Source organism: Grus americana, chromosome 2 (assembly GCF_028858705.1).
Source record: "Grus americana isolate bGruAme1 chromosome 2, bGruAme1.mat, whole genome shotgun sequence".
NCBI classification, from domain to species: Eukaryota; Metazoa; Chordata; class Aves; order Gruiformes; family Gruidae; genus Grus; species Grus americana.
In genome coordinates, this window is record NC_072853.1 from 149,513,904 (window position 1) to 149,539,225 (window position 25,322).

Consider the following 25,322-nt stretch of genomic DNA (forward strand, 5'->3'; position numbering starts at 1 on the left):
TAAGTAAGGAAGGGAAGCATTTTACATTTTCCATGTTGCCATATCTTAAAGCCTGAAGAAAAGGCTAATCCTGGAAAAGATTTTTTTTTCTTTTGTAACTGAGACTATTCTGATAGCTGAAAACCTATGTATAATATCAGCAGCCACTTAAATGCTGTGTTTGGACAGATAGCAAAATTTTGCTGGATGTGTATTTAAATCTCAGGGGAGCTTCTCTGCCTGTCACATCAGTAGCCGGCAGTTTGAGAGGCAGGCTTTTCCTCAAAGATTCACTTGTCCTTTAATTGTGGGGAAGTGAAATAGCATCTGTCTGGGGGGTCTTATGACTTCTACTTACTGATGAAATAGGGAAATACAAGGGCATGAAAAAGAGAGAAAAATCTCAGCTTTCTGAATCTGTAATGGTTTGGTTAGGAAATTGAGTGAAGATTCTGTGTCAGCTCTTGTTTACTCAGTTGTGCTTACACTGCCCTCACAACTGGTATTCCTACTCCGTGCCCATTTCCATGTTCCTTTCCAATCACCATTTGAGTAGAAATATTGGCAGGAAGCACTTCGCTTTTTTTGCCATTTCATTTTAAAAATTGTTCCTCTCCCAAACTTTTATTTGGAAATGCTACACCACAGAAAAATACTTTTCCTAACATTACTCTATTTTGAAATTTTCCAAACAAAGTTTAAGGACCGTTCTCTCCCTAAAGAGGCTGACAACATGGCTGTTTATTTTGTTCAAAAATTGAAAGAAAGATGCGGGATGCTGCCTGTGTGTGGAAGGTCTCCCATCCTGATGCTTGCAAGCCCCCTTCGCTCAAGACAGATGTGGTGTCACCAACTTGCTCCCCTCTGCTGAGCGCCTGACTTTGCTCCGCTCGGGCTCTGGAGGCCGTCCACTGTGGGCATGGCTGTTGCCTCAAGAACCGCGGAGAATAACTTACTGGCACGTTATTTGCATTTCATCTCTCTTTCATACGCGTTTGTGTTGATCTGTAATATTGCATCTTTGGTTATACACCTTGAATTCTGGCGAGGAGAGAGAGGAGTGAATCTGGCAGTGTCACGGCAGAGGAACGAGGGCTCTGGTGGGAGCGGCAGCTCGGATCGAACCGGCTGGGCCATGCGGAAGGCAAAGCGCACGTTGGATGAGTTCTCATCCGCTGTTCCAGGTGGGTAATCCCTTGCACGTGTGCAAAGCGAGGGCACGAGCACCCCTTCTCCTGCTCTACCGTGTCCTGCTCCGCGTGAGGGTACATTACTGCGTAAGGGCAAGAGGGAGCGTCTGGCCTAATGACTGTGTTTCTGCTGAAAACAAAATCCGCCAAGTGGTAAGGAGAAAACACTGTACCGAAAAACCTGCACATTTTCTGCGTCTGTTTATTGTGAAGTCTGTCTCGTAAAGAGGAAGGCCAAGTTTATGCCACTGCAGAAACGAGCAGACTACATGTTTCTGCTTTCTAAGTCCAACACAGACGGTGCTCTCCGAAAATTATTCTACCAATAAGCAAAATGTGAACACAAAAATGTGATAACTTTTCTCACTCCCCTTTTGTCCTATCACTTTCTGTCAATATCCAGACAAGTGAAACAATCTTTGTAATTAAAAAACCCCACAGTTCCCTGTGTGCTTCCTTCCATTGAACAGGAGGATTTTAGGGGAGGTCAATTGTCTCCTTGACTTTTTGTCAGCAAAGTAAGAAGATCAGAACTATGAAAATGTCCAAACCCAATCAAGCGTTCATTAGCATTCTGGGGAGTCACTTCAATTAAAGAAAACTCTTATTTTGTCTGCCTCACTAGAGAAATGCAGACTAAAATTGGAATGTAAATGTAGCTATATTTTATAATGATTTAATGTGACAATCTTCCTGTTTGCAAATGGCCCAGCAAAGGGTCACAGTTTAACATCAATTCATAGAGTAAAATGCAAATTCAAAAACATGTCAGAACAATTTGCAGGATGTTTTTTCAATTGTCTGGCAAAGGACACATGGAGATTTCTTATATTATTTCATTTTTCTGTGAGACTTTATGTGCTGCCAATTCTGAACCACTAGTTGTTTGAATTACTTAAATTCCTGTTTGGGAAGTTTGCTAAAACACTAGCGAGAAGCTCTAGCAAAATTCCCCTTCTTTTCCAAACCAGTCCAGGTGGGCTCTCTTTTCCCACTGATGGGATAAATTGACTGAGTGTTTTCAGCTGCATCTCAGATAAAGCTAACCAAAATCAAGTTCTTAAGGCTCTGATTTTCAGAGTGCTTAACACTGATAACTGTAGCTAAAGGTGATTGAAGCTGCTGGGGTACTGTATCCCTGAAAACCTGAAACACTGCTGTCTTGGTGATGAGGATGGTGCTTGGATTGTTGAACCTGCCCAGAGAAGTGAGGAAGGATGGCTTGGCATGTACTACTTAGAGTAGGTCTATGCTTTAAATTCTGTCTGGAATCTGGCTGATGATGATTTAACGTGCTGTGCACCTCTCCTATGCAGTTAGGGCTGAGAAGGTGCTCTAGATGTCCAGTAAATAGATACAGAAGTTCTGCTCACCCTCAGGAGTTTCCCATGGGGGACGTTCCTTCTGCCCCTGAAGGAACAGATGGGGTAGCAGCTTGGTTGCTGGCTCCCTCCTTGCTAGGGGGTGGGTGTGTGTGTGCGTGCACATGCATGCATGCATGCGTGTGCCAGGCTCCTGTGTGTGCCGGGGTCCTGATCTTGTGACACTGGGCACCTCCCAGCCAGTCCTCACTTGCCCTCTCGTAGGCTGAGCAGTACCTGCTCCATCACACCATGCAGGAAGCAACAGAAGCAAAGCAAAGGCAGGGACATTTTGTAACTCTTAATTTCTTTTGTGGGAACATGTTGGGAAGTAAGTGGTAGTGATATTCCTGAGTTTCTTGGGTTTTTTTGTTATGGTTTGGTTTTTCTGTTTGTTTGTTGGTTTTTTAAACCCCCTCTAGATTACCCTGTCTTTATCACCCCCCAGGACAACATGTGTGGAGATTTTTTTTCCAAGTTCCAGTGCAACCTGGTCTATTTAACAGCAAGATCTTGAAACTCTATTTTTTCAAAGAGCTGAAAACTTTTTTCTGTAGCTGAACATGACAGAGACTGTGTCTCAGTCATGGCTGTTACTATGAGACCACTATAAAATCTCAGGCTGGCCATACCTCTGCCATTGATCTACCCATTCCCATACACCTTGATTGTTTCTCCCAGCTGGGGCTCCAGAAAAGGACCAGGACTCACTGGCATCAATGCCACTAAATCGTGCTACCCAGTATTATTGAAGTCAGTGGAAGCAAAGCAAGGTTCAAACTCTGACCTCTCTAACTGACAATCTGTAGTTACTGCAAAGTGACAAACCAAGGCTTAAACTACCATCTCAGTATTTGATGTAGTTAAAACTGAGGAGTACTGTGACTGAGATGAACTTCGTTGGCACCTGAATTGGTATGCCAGGGTCACACAACTAGCCATCTTGAGTCAGCTTGAAGACATGCTATGGTTAGACCTCCTGTTGAATCCTGTGTTGATTTGTTGGTGGTAACTTGGATTCACTTATTTCTTTCACAGCTGATCTTGCAGTTTTCAACTATGAAACTTCAAAGTACCACTGGGGGGAAAAAAAAAAAGTTCACTTTCATAGTCTGGTGGGGCTCCATGCTCATTGTCTGTCAATGTGTCCCATACCAAATATGTTTGCTTTACTAGAATAAAAAATTAAAATACTTTATTAGCTGTTGATCTTAGATGCTGGAGCATTGATTAAGCACATGAGAAAGTCTAACCCTGTACAGCTGAAATATTCATTTAATCCGATATCTCCTCTCTGGTAGCAACCAACTGTTGATGCACTGGAAGGAGTAGAAAGCTGGAGCAGCCATAAAACCATTCCCCAGCATAATGTCTCATTTTCTGGTGACCTGTGGTTCCTGGACTACACATTTTGTCCTCATATTTAATAGACCTGGATTGATTTTTCTTACCCTGATTTGACTAACCACTTTCTGAAGCAAGGGAAACTCTGGTGAAAGCCTGTGAAAAGTCATTTCACAGCTGACTGTGTTTTATTTCTTCTGTTTGTTTTGAATTTGCCATCCTCCAGCTTCCTTTGGTACTTTCTGGTTCTTATATTAGAAAACACAATGTTCTTATTTATGTTCCCTATACACTTGTGGTTTCATAGACCTTTCTTATAGCTTCAGTCAGTCATCTCTTTTCAGACTGAAAAAGCCTAATCTGTTTAATAATTTCTGATGCAGAAGCCACTTGATACTTTTCTTGCCCTGATACTCCATCTCTGAACCCTTTTTTCAGACCTGCTATACACTTTGAAGATGGGTGGACTAGAACTGCCCATAGAATTCAAGTATGCTGTGCAGTGTGCAATGACATTCTCTCCCTTCTTCTCTGTTTCCTTCCTAATAATTCCTAACATTCAATTTGCCTTTTTTATTACTCCTGAGCGTTGAGCTGACACTTTCATAGACTGTCTATTATATTTCCAAGATCTTGTTCCTGAACGATAATGTTAATTCAAAGACTGTCACCGTGTATGTAAAGTTAGGATTGTTTTTTCTCATGCATGCTACTTTACATTTATCTACTCTGAATTTCATCTGCCACTTAATCATCCAGTCAGTCTGCATCCTGAAGGTGGGTTTTTTTTTTTATGATTACACTGAATAAATTCTTATCATCAGAAAACATTGCCATCTTACTATTCACCTCCTTTTCCAGGTAATTTAGAAGTGTGTTGAACAGGGCAGACCTATCACATACCCCAGTGAGACTCTACCAGTGCCTTCACTGCTTTGAGAAAATTAGTTGTTTATTCCTACCCTTCATTTCCTAAATGTTAATTATCTATTTATCCCTGAAAGGAGTTCCTTTCCTATCCTGCGGTAGCACATGTTTTTGAAGACTTTTTGGTGAAGGATGTTGTCAATTGCTTTTCAGGAATCCCAGGAGATTAAATCCCAATCGTTATGTGCAGGATGGGGTGGAACTTGCTTGTTCACTGTCTCTTCTTGTGCACAAACTAGGGGATGCTGAAGGATGCTACTAGAAGGCATACTTAGAACAAAAAACCCAAACTGATTCTTCATGCAATGTGTAGTAAAGTTTCAAAATTCATTGTCACACACAATGTGGACAGTATTTGTAGATTCAAGGGATGGACTGGGCAAGTTCATAGATGACAAATCCACTGAGGGTTACTAAATGCACGGAAATAAAGGCTGCCTGAGGAGTTCCTGAAAGTCAAAATGATTGAAGGCCCTGAAAGTACACATTGGGAGCACTGTGTACATCTGCCCTGGTCGTCTTCTCTTTCCCAGGCATTCACTTCTGGAGACAGGATTCTGGGCACTTAGCGAACCCAGCATAGCCATTCTTTTGCTTTTTTGTGACCATGTTCTTAACTGGGTCTCTTCTTGGATGCCTTCAGAGGAACTCTGCCTGGTTTACAAGGTGTGATATCCCTTTTTGAAAGATGCTTCTCCGGGGTACTATACTTTTCCTGATATCTGCTGATTTAGTTCCTACCAATTTTGCTGATACAGTTGTCAAACTAACAGGTGCTACAGCTCCTACATTGTAGCTCTCCAGATACACCTTGCAACTGTTAAAAATTTGTCATTGCGTTTGCCATCCTCCATTCCTGCAGTGCAATGGCAGCTCTAAACGCCTTGCAGCTTGCTTTAGTAGGTCAGCTTTTAAATCACCTGGGCCTGACAATTTGTTACCTTAATTTTGACAATTTCTTCTATAGATTCTTTTAATGAACTGACTCTGAAATAGTTCCTCTGACATATCCCTTCTGATGTATGAAGAAGGGTTCCAGCCCAGAAATTTCCCTAAACTCCTTCAAGGCTGCAAAAAATCATTTAATCTTCCTCCTCTGCTTTATCTTCTCTGAGAGCTCCTTTTGTACTTTGATCAATTAATGGGCCTACAAACTCTATAGCTTCCTGCTCCTGATGTGTTTGAAGAAATGATTAATTATGAGGTTTTTACGCCTTTTGAAAACTGTTCTTCAAACTCTTTTTTTTTTTTTTTTTTTTTTTTTTTACTGGCCTGAAACCAGGAACAAGGGAACTTTGCTGAAGGCATTCATTTTGATCCTTTTTTTTTTTGTATTTGTACTTCAGTAAAGAAGGGAAAATTCTTATTGATTTTCATAATCATGCACATACATGGCTTTGCAACTGAATATACTTTTACACCAAATTTGTTACTCTTTTGGCCCTACATACATATTTATTAGAGCAGTTATATACCATAACCTGATTTTTTCTGTAACTACACTTTTACATTTTTCTCTAACACATTTGTATGCGCTAAATAACTAGATACCTTTTTCCTTGTGATTGTGCCACATTGCTTCTGGATGGAAAGTGGATTTAAATTTAAAATACAACAAAAAAATTAGTATTTTAGTGTTCTCTTTCTTTAAATAAAAGTATTTGGATGTCTTTCCATTCATCTGCTTATGTCCGTCTGATTTGCAGCTTGCTGTATGCCTATGCCAGTTTGTTGCTCAGTTGTTCTTCCACAGACCTTTCTTCACCCCCATATCAGCTTCTGGTTGATATTTGCTGTTGAACCTTATGTACTGTGGCTTGGTACTTGCCCAGTCCCTGGTCAGTATGACTATTCCTGGTCATTAGTATGTCCTTTGTTTGTTCATGTATTTCTATGTTTGTAACTTTACCACTCTGCTCAACTTTTGATATAGACATTGTGAATTAAAATAACTTCTTGGCTCTTGTTCAATCTTAGGACCATGTTGCAGTTGGGCACGCTTCTGTTCTGCCTGCTGATGGCAATAATCCTCTGCTGTTGTAGAGCTTCATCTTTGTACGTCTTGGCAAAAGGTTTCTGTGTTGCTTTCTACCTTACCTGAAATGTTCATATTCCCAGAAACTTTTCCTGTTCATAACTTTATTTCTGCTTCTTTCTTGTCGTTCACAATGTAAGTAAATTTCCCAGAATTTCCTATTTGCTTCTGGTTATTCATAATCATTCAAATTTTGCCAAAGTTGGTGTTCTTGTTGAAACACGTTGCCTTTGCTGTTACTCCCGGCTTTGGAGGTTTATCTGTATATGCACAGAAACTGGGAGGAGGGTTAAGTCAGTAGCAAATTACAGGTCTTCACGTTTCAGTGAAGGAACTTCAGTGTCCCTTGTGCAGGGCTGTGTCATGGGTCTGTCCATGGCCACCCCAAGAGACTGTGGCAATAACACATAAAACTGTTGCTTTTCACTCCTGTTACGCTACTTTTTTTACTCCAGATTTTTTCTGGCTGACAGCATCTGCCTCATCACTAGAGGATTATTACTCCTATTTAATTTTAAATATCTTTTGAGGTCACTTTATTCCATGAAGTGTCTCTTGAATTATTAGAGATATTGTGCATTTCTAGGATTCTTAATGATATAAATTTTTGTTCAATATATGATTTTGCTTCTCTGAAACCTGCTTGTTCTTAGCTACTTGTCTACGTCTGATTTAATTCACCATATTATCACCCGCATTAACATTTTCTGGCACTAATAATATTCTGTTTCTTATCTTTCAGATTACTGTCAAACTGCCAAAAGAATGGCAAATCCATCTTTCTTTTTAAACTGAAGGAGGGTAGCTTTAGATTAGACGTTAGGAAGAAATTCTTTACTGTGAGGGTGGTGAGGCACTGGAACAGGTTGCCCAGAGAGGCTGTGGATGCCCCCTCCCTGGAAGTGTTCAAGGCCAGGTTGGATGGGGCTTTGGGCGACCTGGTCTAGTGGAGGGTGTCCCTGCCCATGGCAGGGGGGTTGGAACTAGATGATCTTTCAGGTCCCTTCCAACCCAAACCATTCTATGATTCTATCTGACACTTGCAGAAGTAAGGTATCTAGCCTGTTGGGCACTTCTAAAAAATTCATTATAATTCTTTAGTTTTAGTTGCCTAAATTTGTCTAAGACTTTGGCCCCTACATTTTCAGAATTAGTAAATTCCATCTCCTCCCATCTGGTTTTATTTACTTCATTAGAAGGAGAAAACACTAAACTTTTTTTTTTTTTTTAAAGCAACTACATCTAATGTAAATAATGGAGTACAATTTAAATACTTACACAATTGTTTAGTTGCCAACACGGATATTTGCAATTAAAAAACCCAAAACAAGTGTGTTGGAAACTAAACATGGATCTGAGTCTCAGAATGAGATTTCCAACTTTTTCATAGCTACTGGCCATTGGGATTCTGTTGAACTTCAAGGTTCTTGAGTCAAGATGTTTTTAAAAATAAATTTGGAGAAGTTTAGGACTGTGCTTTGAAGTGTGTGACAACAGAACGCGCTGAAGGAGGATTAAATATACTGCCTTTACTCTTTTCCTTCTCCTGCCCTCAGATGTGCTAAGCAGAGCTCAGGAGACCTGTGCTTCTATGAAATGATGAGGGGAAAATACCACCCATACAACATTTCAAACGTTGTTCTGTATGGTCTGAGACTCTCTGCTGATTGCCTCTTAGGGGTGAGCATGTTTGCTCCTTTGCCTTTGTAACTCTGGCTGTGGAGGAGTATTTTTGCTTTGCTCAGTTGGAAAGCCTAGCAATGCCTATGCCCAGCAGTAAAATAAACCTACAACAAACAAAACCTGTTCGAAGGAACTAGCTTTAGAGCTTATTCATTGAGTGTTGATTCAAAAGCAAATCAAACTGGTATAAAACACAATCACCATCTCTCTGTGAGGCAGACAGATTTTCAAGGTCAGTTGCTTATCTGAAGCATGAGACGCACCGCTGATCTCTGTTTCTCAAAGAAATGCAGCCCACTTTCATCCTGGCTTGTTGTCCAGCCCCTCTCTTTGTGCCCCTTTCCCCTCTGGAAATCTTTGGCTGGCTCCTGGAGTGCCACTGTCAGAGCAGCTCAGTCTTGGCTGGGAGACATCTCCTCCCGCTGAGCCCCCGCTCATCGTAATGTTTTCTGACAGGGGAAAGCTGGTTGTAGCTCCCTCCGGACTTACCCATGCCGCTCTGCTCGTCTCCATAGAGCATCCCATGCAGTCATTTTCAGATGTTTAAATTTAGCTAATTCCACAGCACCACGGATGAGCTTTCTTTTATTGCTTTGTTCCTCAGCATGTGTGAGGTGGCCCTGGAAGGACCAGGATCCCATTAACCTGAGATCTGTACAAATCTTTAATGAGATGCAGTTCCTTGCTACGCAGCTTACAATCTACAAATGTCTTATGACATAAGACAAAAACCAATCTACAGAATATGAGCAAAGGGATTTAATTGAATGTCATATCTGCAAAAGCCAAAGGGTAAAATCCTGCCCTCACAGAGGTCACTGGCCAAGCTCTGGTTGGCTTCAGCAGTGCCAGGCTTTCACCAAGAGTCTTTGCAGTGCAAGCATTTGTATTCCGCTCATGTTGACCTATTTCAGGTTGATATTTCCTTTAGTAGTGCTCACTAAGCCATAGGGCTTGCTGGTAAACCTTAACGTGTTTAACCAATGCAAGTTGACAAGGGCATGACATCATTAACAAAGTTTCACATCCCGCTGACCTTGCCATCATGACTTAATCCGCTGGGGTCTGTCATCTCTAATGGTTTGGTCTGACAATGCTTTACTGCTCTTGTGTATTCACCTACTACAGTCAGTTAAGGAATTGTGGATATGCAGAAGCTGTTGTATGTCTCCTATGACCTGTGAATTATAACAAATTTTAATGATACTTTAGGTAGTTTGCTAGACTAGCATATTGGCAGCTATACTTTGTCTTTTTTAAAAATATCTGAGGTATGGATTTTTTAAAGCCTGGTATTATGTTAAGTGTGGACCACTGAAACTACCAGATTTTGAGGAAAATTTGGTATTTTTACTGAGAGGATGATTTATTATATTTTCAGATGTATCATGTTTGTCTTTCAAAATTTCACACCACTTTATAGGCATCATTACCCTGCTATTTAATTTAGAGAGAGTGAAACAACTCTCTCAGTTTCACAGTCTGACCAGAAACCATGTCCCTCACCAGTTCAGCCTCTCTGTGCCAAGAGAAGGAAGAGTGAGTGCCACATCTCCAGTAGACCCAAAGTATTGCAGGGCTGTTCTGCAGACCAAGCACCTTACCTTCTGCTAGGAAAAACCGGAGCAAGTACCATAAATTCCAGAGTATCATGTGTACTCTTCTCTACATCCCATAAAAAAATTAAAACCAAACCAAACAAACCTAGAAAAGAGAAGGACCAACATGACGCAAGCTAAATGATTTGGGGAGCTGGGGGGAAAGAGGGACCATATGGACCTGTACCCCAGGTACTCCTATTTGAAACATCTTTCCACATTCCAAGGTATGTCCTCTAGTCCTACCCAACAACCTGCATCGTGGGAAGGAGAGTGAGCATTTTACTGCATAAAAGAGCCAAGCTTTACAGCTATTTTGCTGAACTACTTAAATTGCTTTCATTAAGAATTTCTGGGGGGGAGTTATTGCAGAATAAATTTAGGGGGTGAATTTAAAGTGCAACATCCAGTCTGTACTCGCTCCCAGCGTGGGTTAAGCTAAACACACAGAGACACTTTCACTATGGATTAAGAATGTCCGCCTGAAGAGTTAGTATGCAATAACTATTCCAGGCTATTTCCCCAGGTAGACAAGCCTAAACATCTGATAAATAGGCCTATTACTTTTTCTCTTAACCAATTAAGTACTTATTTTAGAAGGATAAAATGAATTATCATGTAACTGTTTCACTGCAATATGTCTTACTTAGTACATTAATATCAGAAAAGGCAAACTACTGTCCACAGATTGGAAAGAAAGGTATTAGTGTTTTGCATGTACAAGCTTAGAGATGTCTCTTGACCTTATTATATTTTGGGTGAAGATTATGATGTATTGTTGTTTTTGCAGCACTTCACATTTATTTCACAAAATAAATCACATAATGGACTGTCATAATAGCCCCAGCAGCATGACAGGAAAAAAGAATTGGTAGAGCTACACTTCAGTGCACAGTGAAATAGCTAACAATTTGTTAAATATCCCATGAGTGGATTAAATAGGCATATGATCAGTTATGTGGCTGCCAAGCCACAGCAGGAACCAATTAGAATTCACCAAAAATAATTTAGATGAAAACTGATGAATCTATCAAAACCTAATTAAATTCATGGAAAAAAGCAAACACCTCATTGACAGATTATATAACCAACAAGTTTCTCTGTAAACAGTCTACAAAGGATGGCCGCTGAAAGTAGCGCTGCGTTATTTGAGCTTCTTTGGAGAGTGTTGGGTTTTTTAACGTTTAATGTTCTTCCTGTATCCACTTCAGGTAAGTCACTCCCATAGAGGAAAGTTTGTCAGGTGAACATGAAGTAGCACGAAGTCACCTGGCAATTTGTAACTATTATTAATTATTTCACGTCCCGTCTTATGCGAAACACCTAAAAGTCTGGGGAGGGGGGATCTGAATGGGGAAGGAAGATGCTGTAGACAGGGAGCTCTTTCAAGGATCTGATTTTTGTACCATGAACTAGAAAAGCTGGGAAATACAATCGTTAGAGCTAGAGCTCTTTAGTCTTGAGGCATATTCTGCGGTATAATTTTTGGGCAGGGGATTGTTTTTATTGAAATGCTGAGTATTAAGCCAGCAAATGATGAAACAAGCCTATGTGAGAATGAGCACTGAGATATTGGTAAGAAAACCCAGGAGGCAGAAAGGCAAGATGCCTCTGAGTCAGAGTTTTCAGCTGCAGTAAATAGATACACTGTCTTCAGAACAAAAAGACGTGGACTTGCATGGTTATTCTCATTGAAACCCTGCAAAGAATTTGCCAGAAACAGGGCTGCTGATCATCTTACTGTAGCAACGTCAGAATAGATATTTCTAAAATGTACCTTACACTCCAGTTGTTTCTCAGATTCCTGGACTGTTCATTCTCCCATGAAACTGTTGTACATTGTGAACTATAACCTGAGTTTTCTTCGAAGAGAAATTCAGTTTTCCCAGCGCACCAATGCTTTTGTGCTGTATGTATTTTGTATGACTAATCAATACAAAAAAGATACAGCTGAATATTACCTAAGACATGGATTTTTTCCCCCCCCTCCTGTGCTATTCAGAAATGAAGCTTTCAGCTGCCAGCAGACGAAAGGTGATATGTGCTTCTCAATGCCTTTGCTTCTTTTTGATGGTCACCTGGGAAAGTGCCAGGACAGTGTCTGATTTGTCTTTCTTGAAACTGGGAAGTTAGCAAGGACTTTCCTTTTCCCCCAAACCGAAGACAAGTGCAAAATCAAATCCTTCAAATGCAAGTAACAATTTTCCCAACCAGAAGAATCAGAATATTTACAGACTAGGCATCTAAAATATCAAAACATAGAAGAGTATATGTTCTGTCATCGCTGCATGAACATTAATGTTAGTCAGATTCTTGCATTACGTAAAGGTGTCTGAAATACCTTGTATAAAATATTCTTACAGTCTAAGGAGACATTTTAAAATGAGCCTGTCTTAATGCACAGATCCATAATAAGAAGATGTGTTTATTTTCTCTGTGAAAAGCAGTCACACATGCCTCATTTTCTGATTTTTCTCTCTCCTAAAATTATTCTTTGAAATGAGACAAAAACAGAAGTGGGCTGTAAGATCTGAAGTCATTAGGTTCTGGAATTAACTTTAATTAAACTAAAGATAACCTAAAGCCATTAAAAAAAAAAAAAAAGGAAATGGGGGAACCCCAAAACAACTGCAAATGAGCATGAGGCTGGCTTTAGTCAATCAACAGTTCTGTTTTGCCTAAGTAAGAGATGCCTTCCCAATCCAAGCACTGGGCTGTGTGACGAGGTCTCAGCATTAACCAGAGGGGTTTCCCTGAGACCGGTGGCTGCAGGTGAGGGTGAGAGGATGTGTTTGCTGCTGCCGCGTGTATCAGTTTGGTGTCTTTTTGTGGTGGTTTGTGGTTTTTTGGTTTTGGTTTTTTTTTTTTTGGGAGGAGGCGGGGCAGGGACACAGGGGTCAAAAAGCAGGCGAAGCAGCTCAGAGGGCCCTGAGAAGGGACCAAAAGACGTGTTTTCACTTTGGCCACAGTACTTGCTGTCAGCAGTTTCTGTGGGGCTCTTGGGGCTGGAGGAGACTTTGGGCATGTCTACCCCAGGCAGCACGGCATGTGTCAGCACGGTGGGTTGCAAAAATTATCTCCTGGGTCACACAAATAGATGATAGCCTATGCAACTTCTCACCTGCCTAAATAGCTGTGTGTGCGCAGCAAACAAACTGTGAACGGGCAACACTTTCTCAGCACTTAACAACACATCACCTTAGGACTGCTACCGTTTTTCTCCTTGTTCAGACCAGTCCCAAGCCACCAATAAGCACCTTACGCTGCTGCTGTGTGCCACAATAAGCACTTCAGAGATCAGGACAAATCAGCTTTTGCTCAGGACATGACAAAATGCATGAGCACATTAGTGCTCCCTCACTAGTAGTTTCCCACTGCTCGTGGTTGGTTGTTCTGTGGGGGTGTTTTTTTTTTTTTAGGAGGGCTGGATAACCAAGTCTAAGAAGAGCTTCAGAGATCCTTGAAAATGGGGCTGTTGACTACTGCACCTGATTCCCCACGTTCCTCCTGAACATTCATAGCATCTGTCCAACTCTGCCCAGATGTAAAGGACAGCCTACTTCTCTGTAACAAGGAAGTAGATAAAGATTTGATGCGATTATTTTACAGCCCAGGACTAATTGCTAAAAAATTATATTCCCTGATGTATTTTGAATTCCTGAATATATGAAACAGAAATTTCAGATTGTTTCATTATTGCAACTCAACTGGATCTTAAAATATGTTTTTACATAAATATGAACTTTTAGGATGCTACTTGAAATGCATCCTTTCCAAATCCAAGGGTTAAATTCCATGCTTTGCTCCTAAAGAGTGTGGCTTAGGAGGAATGTAAGAAAACCCCTTCAGATCCCTCTGAAACATATATCATCTTTTCCTGCTGGGGCTGGTGCAGGGAGGTGAGTAAGGGCTAAGGCAGCAACTGAAACGTGCTCACGCCTTGTGGTAGATTTCATATAAGATGATGCCAATGCATCTTACATTTATCTCTGGCCAAAATTTTTGATAGTTCTTGAAGACTTTGCAGTTTACCTTGTTAATGTATCCCTGCTATTTTTTAGTATAAGCAGAATGAATCTCAAAGCAATGATGTTGCATAATAATATTCAGCAGTTGCCTATTAAAAATGACACAGCTCTGTTCTCTGTTTTCAAAAGTAAGCAGGAACAGCTTGGTATGCACAAGTCTTAATGCAGAAAATTTCAAAGTCTCCTTGAAGGGGCCCTACATGGTAAGGTATAAGAATGTATTACAGGGCATCTTTAAATGAGATTCAGAATCTTGTGGAAATTGTTCTTTTTTTAAAATTGCTGGATATACTCCTGATAGGGGCTTGTTTCATACCCAATAACATCAATAAAACTATAGTCATTGGCTCCATTGGAAGCACACTCGAACTAATTATTTGCCACTAGTTTTACATCCGCAATTAATTTTGGACTTAATTTTCAGAGGTACTAAGCACACTCCCGTAACCCATTGATTTCAAATACAGCTTTGCGTGCCTGGCAGCTCAAAAATGAGGCTTAATTATCTACAAATTCACTCAAATTGATAATCCACATTGGAAATAATGGGCTAAGCTAACAGAATCTGAAAATAAATTGGAAACACGGAATTAGTGTGTCTCCTGACGGTTGTGGAGAGGTGCCTTATCTAACCAGCCCGATCCATTTCTTCACCTTTTCTGAGGACGGGCTGCCAGGCGTAGGCTGATCGGCACAGCAGCAGCCTTCTGCTGAGGCACTTTATGTCACCTGAAAATATATTCAGTGCTTGAAACTAGCCTATTATTAATAAACACCGGCACACCTCAGGGGTGGTATTCATCTTAGCGCTATCTTCATATAAATCTTTTTACTCTTCGTCTGATACGTTCTCAAGATATTAACATTTTTATACAGCTGGAAAGAGAAGAAAATCCCTGAATTTCACTCTGTGAACTCAAATCCCAAAGTGGCCAGTGCAGAAACTGTATAAAATTGGATAATCTGATTACAGAAAGAGCTGGATGGGTAACGGCATTGGCAAAGACATTCAGCTTTTACATAATTGGCTCAAATACACTTCAAGTCAGTAGGGCCAGCGAGGCTTTGTTGCCTGAAAGTTGCTTTGCAAAACCTGTGAAATAAACCGCTCATCTGTCATGTTAGGGATGTCGCCCACCATAAGAAAAATACTGACATGCATACTGTTGGCTGGTATCATGGAAAAATTGTCAGGATTTAAACCAGAGGCAGTCAAATAACAAATGGGCTTTCAGGTGCTTATGGGAGCCTAGGACATCTGGTGTCAAATGGTGATTGGCCTCACCACCCTAACCGAACAACAAAAATTTGGACACCTGTATAGACAGAAATAACTACATGTTTTCCTGATTTATACCAAAAATAAAATTATATTTCAGTAAAAACTTGTGCATCTTTAATGAACTCTAGGTTGGAATAAATATTCCTTATTTTTAACGTCATAGACTCCATTTCCAACATCTCCAAATATTGCTGAATATTCTTCTAAAATAAACTTTGGATAAAAAATTTCTATAAGAACTTTAAATTCTGTATTTTAAAATATGTATGAATCTATTGGTATAACAAAATAGAGAAACTAGATGGGGGCTTAATAAGGAAAGTTAAAAAGACATGAAGTTTTAAAAAAGCCATATTTATTTTTCCTGGTTGTTCTGGTATATTAAGCCACAGAACAGAAAAAAGAAAGCCCATGCTATATTAATAAAAGTTAAACAGAGACAAGTTACCGAGTAAGGACAGAGAATAAGTGAATAAAAGGGACAGAAATTGGCAAAATATAACAACTTGAGTCTTCAAGTTAAAAGGAAAGCAAAGCTTTCCTATTTAATTTCCTGAAATATTCTACAAGTGTAAAGAATTTGTCATTTTCTGTGCTTAATATTGGGACAATAGTGAGTTAAAAATGGAGTTTGATTTTCAGAGGTAAGTGTGGTAGAGATGTACAACTTTTCAATTTCTTATTGTTGTTTTGCCCCTGTTGTACAGAGAAAGCAAGCAAAATTCTTTGAATATTCAGCTATAGGTCTTCCTGCGGGCCATTTGGCATCCTTGCAGCTGTGAGGGAATCGCACGCCAGACCCAGGTAAGCCTGGCTGAAACAGACTGCTCAGCGGGGAAGGCTCAGATGTTGGGTCTTCTCCTCCATTTGAGTGTTCATAAGCTACCAGATCACTCTTCCTCTTGCTTGTGCTGTTTCTGTCCCACACACAGGGATGGGAGAAAGTTCGGGCTGGATTTCACTTTGTTGTGTGTCCCATAGAGTAAGAAATAACCTTCCTGGACCCACTGTTCCCCAGTGATACAAGGACGAGCAGGGCTTTGGTTTCCACCAAAATCTGTGATGATGGTAGCGAAAAACTGAAGGTACCCTATCGCCTGTAGCAGTTACACCTTCTGTACTGAAGCTCTTACACCAACGATATCTATTAAGTACTGATCATTTTAACAGCAGTTATCACCTATATGTAGCCATTGCTTTCCTTTTTCTTACCTGCCTCATACTTTTAACAAAAGCTGACCGTATTTATAAAGGTTCCTGCTGAGAAAGTCCTGCTTAGCCATGACATTAACCTACGGACCTGAATCTGGAGGGACCCCGTGCTTGGAACAAGTGTTTGCCTTACTGGCAGTTCTCCTCAGACCAGGTAGTGGATAAGCAACAGGATTTGGACAGACTGTTTTTTGGAGTTTTCTATAAAGAACATCACCTTCTGTTGTGTTACATTTTTTCTTCCTTTCAATAATAGAATAAATATTTTTAGGGGAAAAGTCACTGTGATAGCGTCCAAGTAATTTAGCAGGTTCCAAAATTCTGAAGAAATACAATATTTGCATGATTTTTAGTACTCCCATAAGAATGTTTGACTGAATTTGCAATGCATGGTATAGCAATGTATATCAGTCTGTGTCTGGAGAGGATTTCAAATAGCAGTGTGCTACCATAGACAACAGCAAGGGGAGTTTGCAATCAGAACAGTGGGACAGTGCGGTGAATTTTATCCTTTGCAAGACAGTCCATAAGCCAAAAGAACATAAACAAGTAGACAAATAGTTATGTCTCTCTCCTTTGTATTAAGCTATGTAGTACCCCTTGGAAGGCCCTGCAGCAGAGGATGATTGATGCACGTAACAGTGAATTTCATCCTGCACCCGGAGGACACGAGCAATCGCTGTGCCTTTGCTCTTCATCTTACGCAGCACACCGTACTCTTTGCTTCATGCTTTTCAAGTCCTTGAGCATAATCAAAATAGTGCAGGCTGTCTGTAATCTTGAAGAAAAGGAGACAATTTAGAAAACATTTTCGCTTATCCTTCCCCCCCCAGCCCCCACCGATTTTTTTTTTTGGCCTCAGATTAGTTTGTTTTCTTTAGGCAGCCAACATGTTGGCATCTAAAAACAAAGACTACACAGCTAAAGTCAGCCCCTGCAACAGGTATATGAAAGACAACACCATATTCTCAGACTGAGAAGGGTGCTTGACTAGATGGCATCATTTAAAAAAAAGTCTCATTTGTCTGCAATAAAATATTAATTTAATATTTTGCATTAGCTGTTCTTATTTTCTTGTGTGCAGCATTCTTTCATACAATTCTGGTATATTCAAATAACTCTACAGACCTAAGAGGAAAAACATGCTTCTAAAAACTTCTTGCTAATGGAATATTGAAATTACAAGTCTGCCATCTTAAAACCACTGAGTTACAGCACTTTCCTGTTTACTAAAAAAACCTGTTTACTTTTTTCAAATGGCTCTATCTTCCTCTTAGATTTTCCATCTTAGCCTGCTCTCCTGCGAAAATAAATAAATAAATCAATGCAATGATCTGGTGTGGCCAAAACCCGGGGCTGCATTGGCCACCTCTGGGAAGCCTCGCAACATTTCAGTAGTACCAGCACTCAGGTACGTCGTCGTGATTACATTGGGGTTGAGATCATCGGTGCTTAAAGGATACCTATCTAGGTCGCAGCATTATTTATTTATCTATCCATAGCAATTGTTGTATGGCAAAACAAACAAGGTGAGGCTTAAAAGACAGAAAAAAGCACCTTGTGTAACAGCAGAGTTTGCCTTGAGAAACCTATAACCTCCACAGTTTAAAAAGAGCATGGCACGCACACAGCATTTCCACAAAACCGCGTGTGCGCAGGGGGCTATCCCGTATGACAAAAGCTTTTCCAGTCTTGGCAAAATGATTTGGTTTGCCGGGTGACGTGGGAGCCATGGGAAGGTGGCCGAGCACATAAAACCGCTGGAGTTTCTGGTAGTGGGAAAGGTTTCCTTCTGTCCACTCTGCCGCAGTGTGCTGCTGCAGCCTTCAGCAAGAGAAAGTGCTTTTTTCTGGGCCCCGATAAAATGCTTTTCAAGCAGTAAGTTTCAGAGTGGATATTTTATGCCCTGAAATGGTGGAAAACATGGTATTTATTGCAAGTTCACAACTGGTTTGTTGGCAGCGTTCTGGTTTCAGATGGTGCCTTGTTGGGCAGGATGGCAACCAAATGTGCCTGTGCAGTTCTCTGGGTGTGACTAAATGCTGCATTTGCCAATTTCTATGGATCAAAAATCTAAGAACCAATATAAACTGCAGACCAATACAAAATGCAGTATAGCTATTAGAGTGTGAGCCCTGCCTGTGTAGTATTTCTCCTTTAGCTCTAGGCCTGAATACAATTTAAGAGACATTTTCTGCTCAGAACCTTCTGAGCTCCTTCAATGTGTTACTATTTGTTATGGATGTCTAATCTACATTTTTTTAGCTTTGAATCATGTCATCACTGTCACCATTCAAAAGACAGAATGTCATCTTGGCTTTGTGTGTGAATTATGTAGAAATACAGTTTTAGCACTTCATTTCCTGTAGCAATCATATTTTCTTTAGCTTTTTGGAAATAATGATTTCTATAAACCAAGCAGGTATTGTCAGTATTCATAAATTATCCTGAAATATTGATCAATAGTTCATCATTGGATATATAGAATGAAGCTTGTACCATTAGCCTGTTTTCCAGGAGTTTATTTTTTGGAAGCTCCAAGAATTTCATGTTTTCATGATGGCTCTCCGTCTTTAGATGCTTGCTGCACAGAGAATTATTGAAATATAAAACAGAATACTCTATAAATCTAGAAATAAATGCATAAGCTTATCATTTTATGCCTGATGTGTCTGTCATAAGTTTCCATAAGTCAAAAAATACAACACCAGTCTTAACATTTTATCACAGGTTCTTTTATTTTGTTGGGAACTGCTTAATCATAAGCTAAGAGCAACTGTACAGGATGAGAGCAAAGGCTCGCCTCACTCAGTATACCGTCTTTAACAGTTACCAGTGGCAGATTACTATGAAGAAAGTAAGTATAAGCGAAAATGCAAGCAATTTCTGTCAGTTTAGTGACTTATGTGCCAAACATTGCCTCCACGGCGATGCATTCAACAGCCCTCCTTGGGTGTTGGTTGTAAAAACCTGTCTAATTGATTTCTGCAAACATTGGTATCTCAGGCTGAGTCAGATATCATCTTATTGAGTGCTTCCATTTCTTAATTTTAAACCTGAAGTTCGATAATTTCAACTGGTGAATTATACATCTTGAATTATGAGGGAGAGGAAATAATGAATTCTTATTTTCCATCTCCATATTGTTAATTATTTTAATACCTTGGTTATATCCTCCCAGTTAGCTCTTTTCCAAACTGGAGACTTCTGGTCGTTTTAGTTTCTCTTTGCAAGGAAATTGTTCTATCCCTAGTCAGAAGTTTTTCCACCAGAGGCATAATTCCTTGTGAGATACCTGTGGGATCCCTGTAGGGTCATTATTAGACCTCAGGCTCTAATTGGCTTCAAAATAAGTTAAGAACTATCTACAGCTTTACTTGGCACCTCTAAAATCAAACCATTAAAATAAAATAGTTAAGTTATTTTAGCTTCCTGCCAAAAGCCACCCATGGTTAAAAACCAATGGCTAAAAGACATGGATCTTTTTCCAGGAGGAAATTTGACAGCATAAATATGCATTCACATGTTAGGTAGTTCTGGAACATTTCTTAATCCCTGTTGCAGAGGTGAGGAGAAGGTGAGCTTCCTTTTTTTGCATTGCTCTTCATAACCTTATTTTACATTGAGTGTTTAGCTGTCCTTCCTTCCTTCCTTCCTTGACAAAAGGTATGTAAATGACAAACATGTAAAACAAACATGTACACACACACACACTTTCCTTTCTTTCTGGCATCTTGCCTACACTGCAGAACAGTTCCCAGTCCATTGCTGCTGCAAAACCATGGCTGGCAATGCTTCAGCAGCATCTAGCAAGCCTACGTGCCAGCAGTTGCTAGTGAAGACAAGGATACAGCATTTGTCCCCATCCTCTGACCTTGCCCGGGAAGACCAACACTCTACCAAAAAAGGTCTGGTTGTTTATTCAACATATTCCTCTTATTGCTCTTATCCTCTCAGTTACACATTATGAACTTCCACTGAAGCCAGCAGCAGAATGCCTGACTTAGCTGGGAAGAGAACTGAGAATATTTGGGTTGCCTTCCTGTTAATGCTGATGTGTCATTGTTCATTTCGATTTTATTGAAATGTTATGACTTTTGGCATTTTAATGTAATTTCAGTGGACACAGTCCACTACAGAGGTCAAACCTAAAACCTCTTTTTTATGTGAGCTTTTATTTTCTAATATTTTCTTCAATATATTTTATTCAAAACTAGATTCCAAGGTCATCGTGTTCTTGTCACATCAGAAGCCTAGTCTTCTTCAGCAATGCATGGAAAACATGCAAGTAAATTAAACTGTAAAGTGAGTGAAACTGTGTTGCTAGGAAGGGCAGAAAATGGCCTTGCCCCACTTCAGTGCCAAAATGGGCAGAGGGGTCAATAGGTTCTCTTTTGGCTCAAACAAAAACAAACGAATACTTGGGATGGATGAAGGCAAAAAGAAGCTTTCAGTTCTTTGAGGGATCCAAAAAAGCCATTTAATGTTGAAAGAAAACATTTAATTAGGGGCTTTTCCCAGTAGAAGCAGAGAAAAATGCAGATTTGGGATTAGGTTCAGGGGGAGAACCAGAACTCTGTTGCAAACACCCACATGAGAGATACTGATGCCAATGGCACTAGAGCTGGAGATGCTGCCCTGACTGCCCAGCCTGAACTCTGCCTGCGTCCACTCAGCTGACATGTAGGACTCTTCGTTTACAATCCCAGATCCGGGCACTTGCCACAGACTTGACCTTGTGTTTTCCAGCACTTCGCAGATCCGCCCTGGAAAGTGCCGGTGCTCCAGAATACCTCGTAGCTCAGGGAAAGGCCATCGTGGGAAAAGCTGCTGCACTGGAGACGAATTAGCTGGATCCCCCCTGTCTTGTCCTGGGTGTGGACACTCAAGCCGCCGATTTTCATAGGAATTATTTTTGAGACCTCTCTCTTGCTTTAAAACATTGTTGAAATTGACTGAGTGCTCTGCTACACAGTATTACAAAACCCTGTGATGCTCTTTGATAAACAGAAATGTTTTGTGTGTATTTTCTTAATTTTTCTTAAAAACTCTTTTTCCTCTGCTGCTTGCAGTTTCAAAGAGGATTGTGTGCTCCAAGACAGGGGAGAACGTTGCCAGGATGAGACTGTGTCTTGCAGTATTCCTTTCTTTTTAAATGCAGAAAGTTCTGAAGGACGCGGTTTCTGCAGAGCTCCCTGCTTGGAGCTCTGAATTAAATCCAGGAAAATAAAAATAAAGTCTAAAGATCGTTCCACAAGAAAGAAATGAAAACAAGTGCATGCTATAGCCACAAAAAAATGTAAAAGACTCAACGAATTCCTCATTGTCGTGGATGCCAGGTTGTGCTGCAAGGGGGATGAATTTGGCTCAGAAGGCGAAGTTCGAGTTTGCAGCCTCCCTGGGGGTTTGATTCTGTTGCATTGGCTCTGTGTTGCTGTGAACGGTGCTTTCTGGGAACTGTGCCTTCCCCAAGTAATACTGCAGCAGTGCAATCCTATATTTAATCAATTCAGAGATCCTGAAATACTTCATTGCCCAGCGTGAACATTACTGCACAGACCCAGAGATCAAGCAAATGTGTACTTGGTCCTCATTCACGAAAGTTAGATATCTTTTTGTAGAAGAACAGACGGTAGGGAGAATGGGAAAGAAGAATGAAAATATTGTATCAGACTTTCCTTCCCTTTTGTAAGGTGATAAAACTTTGGGGAAGGTTTTTTTTTTTTGGTTGGTTGGTTGTTTTTTTTAAATACTCCCCATCTCTACTTGACTCTTGCAAAACAAAAGGGATTATTTAGGCATGTTGTATGCAGGCTGAACAGTTTTAGATGTACTGGTAACTTAAAGCAACCTTCTGTTTGTCTCAGAAAGACATTAGAGCAATAAAATCGGTGAATGCAGAAATTTTATGGATATCACGTCTACAAAAATTCCCTTCATTTCTCATGGTGCAATTGGGAATGAGAACTTTTTTGTAAATGGGATACTTAGTGAAGCACAACACATCTTCACAAGAACCCTATCACAATGCCAAATATTTTTAAAGAAAGTAAATCTTCATCTTAGAATGGAATATCTCCAGCTGACTCAACATTTTGCTTGCTACTCCTTCCACTTGTGAACAGCTGCATATCAGTACCTCGCTGTTTGTACCTGTTACAGAAAATATACATAACAGCTAGTAGATATCAAATAATTAACTTTACATGAAGACAATGTTGAAAAGGGATTCCTTTTGCGAAATCCCACTGCATGGGGAAGATGGTACTTTTAGCATCTCTAAGACCCTTATTCTGCCTGTACGAAAAATTATTGTTTACTTCAATAGGAGTAAATGAAAATTAGTACTTATCTGCAGATGGAAATGCAGTATTTTAATGTAAAGTATTAATTCACAAGAATTTCGTGAAGACTGGGCATATACTTTCTTAAGGTCATCTTAAATTGATTAATAATTAATTTGAATTAACCCCAGACAAGGATTTCTTCAGTGCGGTTTCCACTGGTATAATGAAGTTGTTGCAAGTAGATGTTTACAAGGCTTTGGGCTGTGACCTGCTTGTTAGGCCAACAGACAGGTCATCTTGGTCCTGTACCAAACCTGATGGACATCACTGGGATTTTCCTATAAAATGAAGTAACTTTCCCTGCAGAGATCACCGGCTAGGGTTGGGACCTTCAGTCCCCCTATTTGGCAAGGCTCGGGGAGCATCCTGGGAGACAGCAGGAGAGCTTGACTCTGCCCATGTCGGTGAGAACAGAAATGACCCAGGACCTCTGTGGGTACTGCAAAGCAGCATCTCCACAGCAGGACCCCTTCACGCAGCACATGGCAGGGTATAGATGGCTGCTGTAGGGCTGCATCTTCCTTTCAGGCCCTCATAGCTTCCTTCTTCCCTTTCTGCAAAGAAACGATGCAGATTTGGTCTCAGCTGGACTGAATAGCTTCCTTTGAATGTGCTGAGGTAGATAATTTCAGCTGGGTTCGAATGAAACCATCTGAAACATTGCTAAATGCAAAGGCATTTTTTTTTTCAGTTTGTTATAATGATACTGTTAATATTATGATTGTACCCATTACAGAAGTTTCCTTTAAGGTTACCCCAGTTTGGAGTAATCACCATCTCGTTAGCTGTATAAAAGCACACTCTCCTGTAGGAACTTCCGGCCCAAGAGGCATTACAAGTAATGATAATAAACAAGTCCTCAGGATTACTTTAAGTGAAAAATTCAAAGCTGGAAAAATGTAGTTAACATGTGATCACAAAGTAAGCTACCATTATTGTAGGTATTGTATTTTACATAAGGGCATATAGGGCATAAAGGTTCTTACTTTCATTTCTGGCATGTAAAGTCAAATGTCATTCAAAAATTATTCCTTTCACAAGTATCTTCAGTGGAGGGGCAATAATTTGCACTAACGCATGGGAAACCAAATTGAATTAATTAATTGTGCAATTTGTCAAGAAATGGGCAGATTTAGCAAGAAAGAGCTAAACTCCATTGAAATAGCCTGGCTTCAGGACACGGGCATGAAATTGTATTGAACACCTTTTACTGCTAGTGCTTAGCACTGTTGAGAAGAAGAACAAAACCTCAGTAAATTAATGCACCATAACAACAAACACTTTTACAAAAACCACAGTTTGTACATTTGATTTTCAGGACTGTGCTCAGTTCATCATTTAAGGCAATGCTTGGCCTTGCTGGAACTGGCTGCCGAATCAGACACCAGCTCTGCATCCAGCACTGTTACAGACCTTCTGCATGGTCCTGGGCAAATGATTCCACCTTTCTGTGCTTCTGTTTCCCCTTGCCTGTCTTATCTGCTTAGTCTGGACTGTAAATCTTCAAGACAGGCATTCTCTCTCTGTGTGTATGGTCAGTGGAAAGCCCAACCAAATCTCAGTTTAGCTGCAGCCCCTATGGATTGCTATAATACAAATACAAATACTGCCTCTTACCACAGCCATAAATGCAGTTTATCACGCTTAGCAAAACCAAAGTCCTGGTAATAAGATCTCCCTCTAAAGCATCTACTCTAAAATCTCAAAGAGATGGGCAAACTGCCAATTAGTTATTTACTTATATTAGCAAGCATGAAGTTTGGAAGAATATGCATAAATGATGTTTTGTTGCAGCTCTAACTCATGTTTAAGTGGGATTATTCAACTTCATAGCTGCTGTTTGTTCCCCAGCACTCCATGCAAACAAAGCTGCATGCTTCGTGGTAGAAAGGTCAAGCTCAGACTGTCCAGTTTCCAGACAGAAGCGTCAGCTGGTTGGGAACAGGAGGTGCAGAAAAGCAGAAGACAAAATTGTGTTACTAGTTGATTCCATTTTAAAGATTACCTGCAAAATAAAACCACCACCCTCTGTCAAAATAAACCAAGGCAAGCTTATGCCTTTGCAATCAGGGCTTTTAAGTGCTGCCTGTCTTGATCTTTCTCACTCTTACCTCTAAAATTTCTCAGATAAGCAAAATTTACAAAGATGGCAGCTGCTGCAGGAGATATTGCAAGCTTGGGGAGCTCCTATTAGTGTGCTTGTATGCCACTCAGCATCAAGTCATTTTTTGTAAGGGGGAAAAATAAAAAAAAATAATAAAAAGATTAATTTAGTATATTCCATTCATACACATTTTTAGTGTCTTCAGAGACCCTGTTTGGTTGGTTTTGTTTTT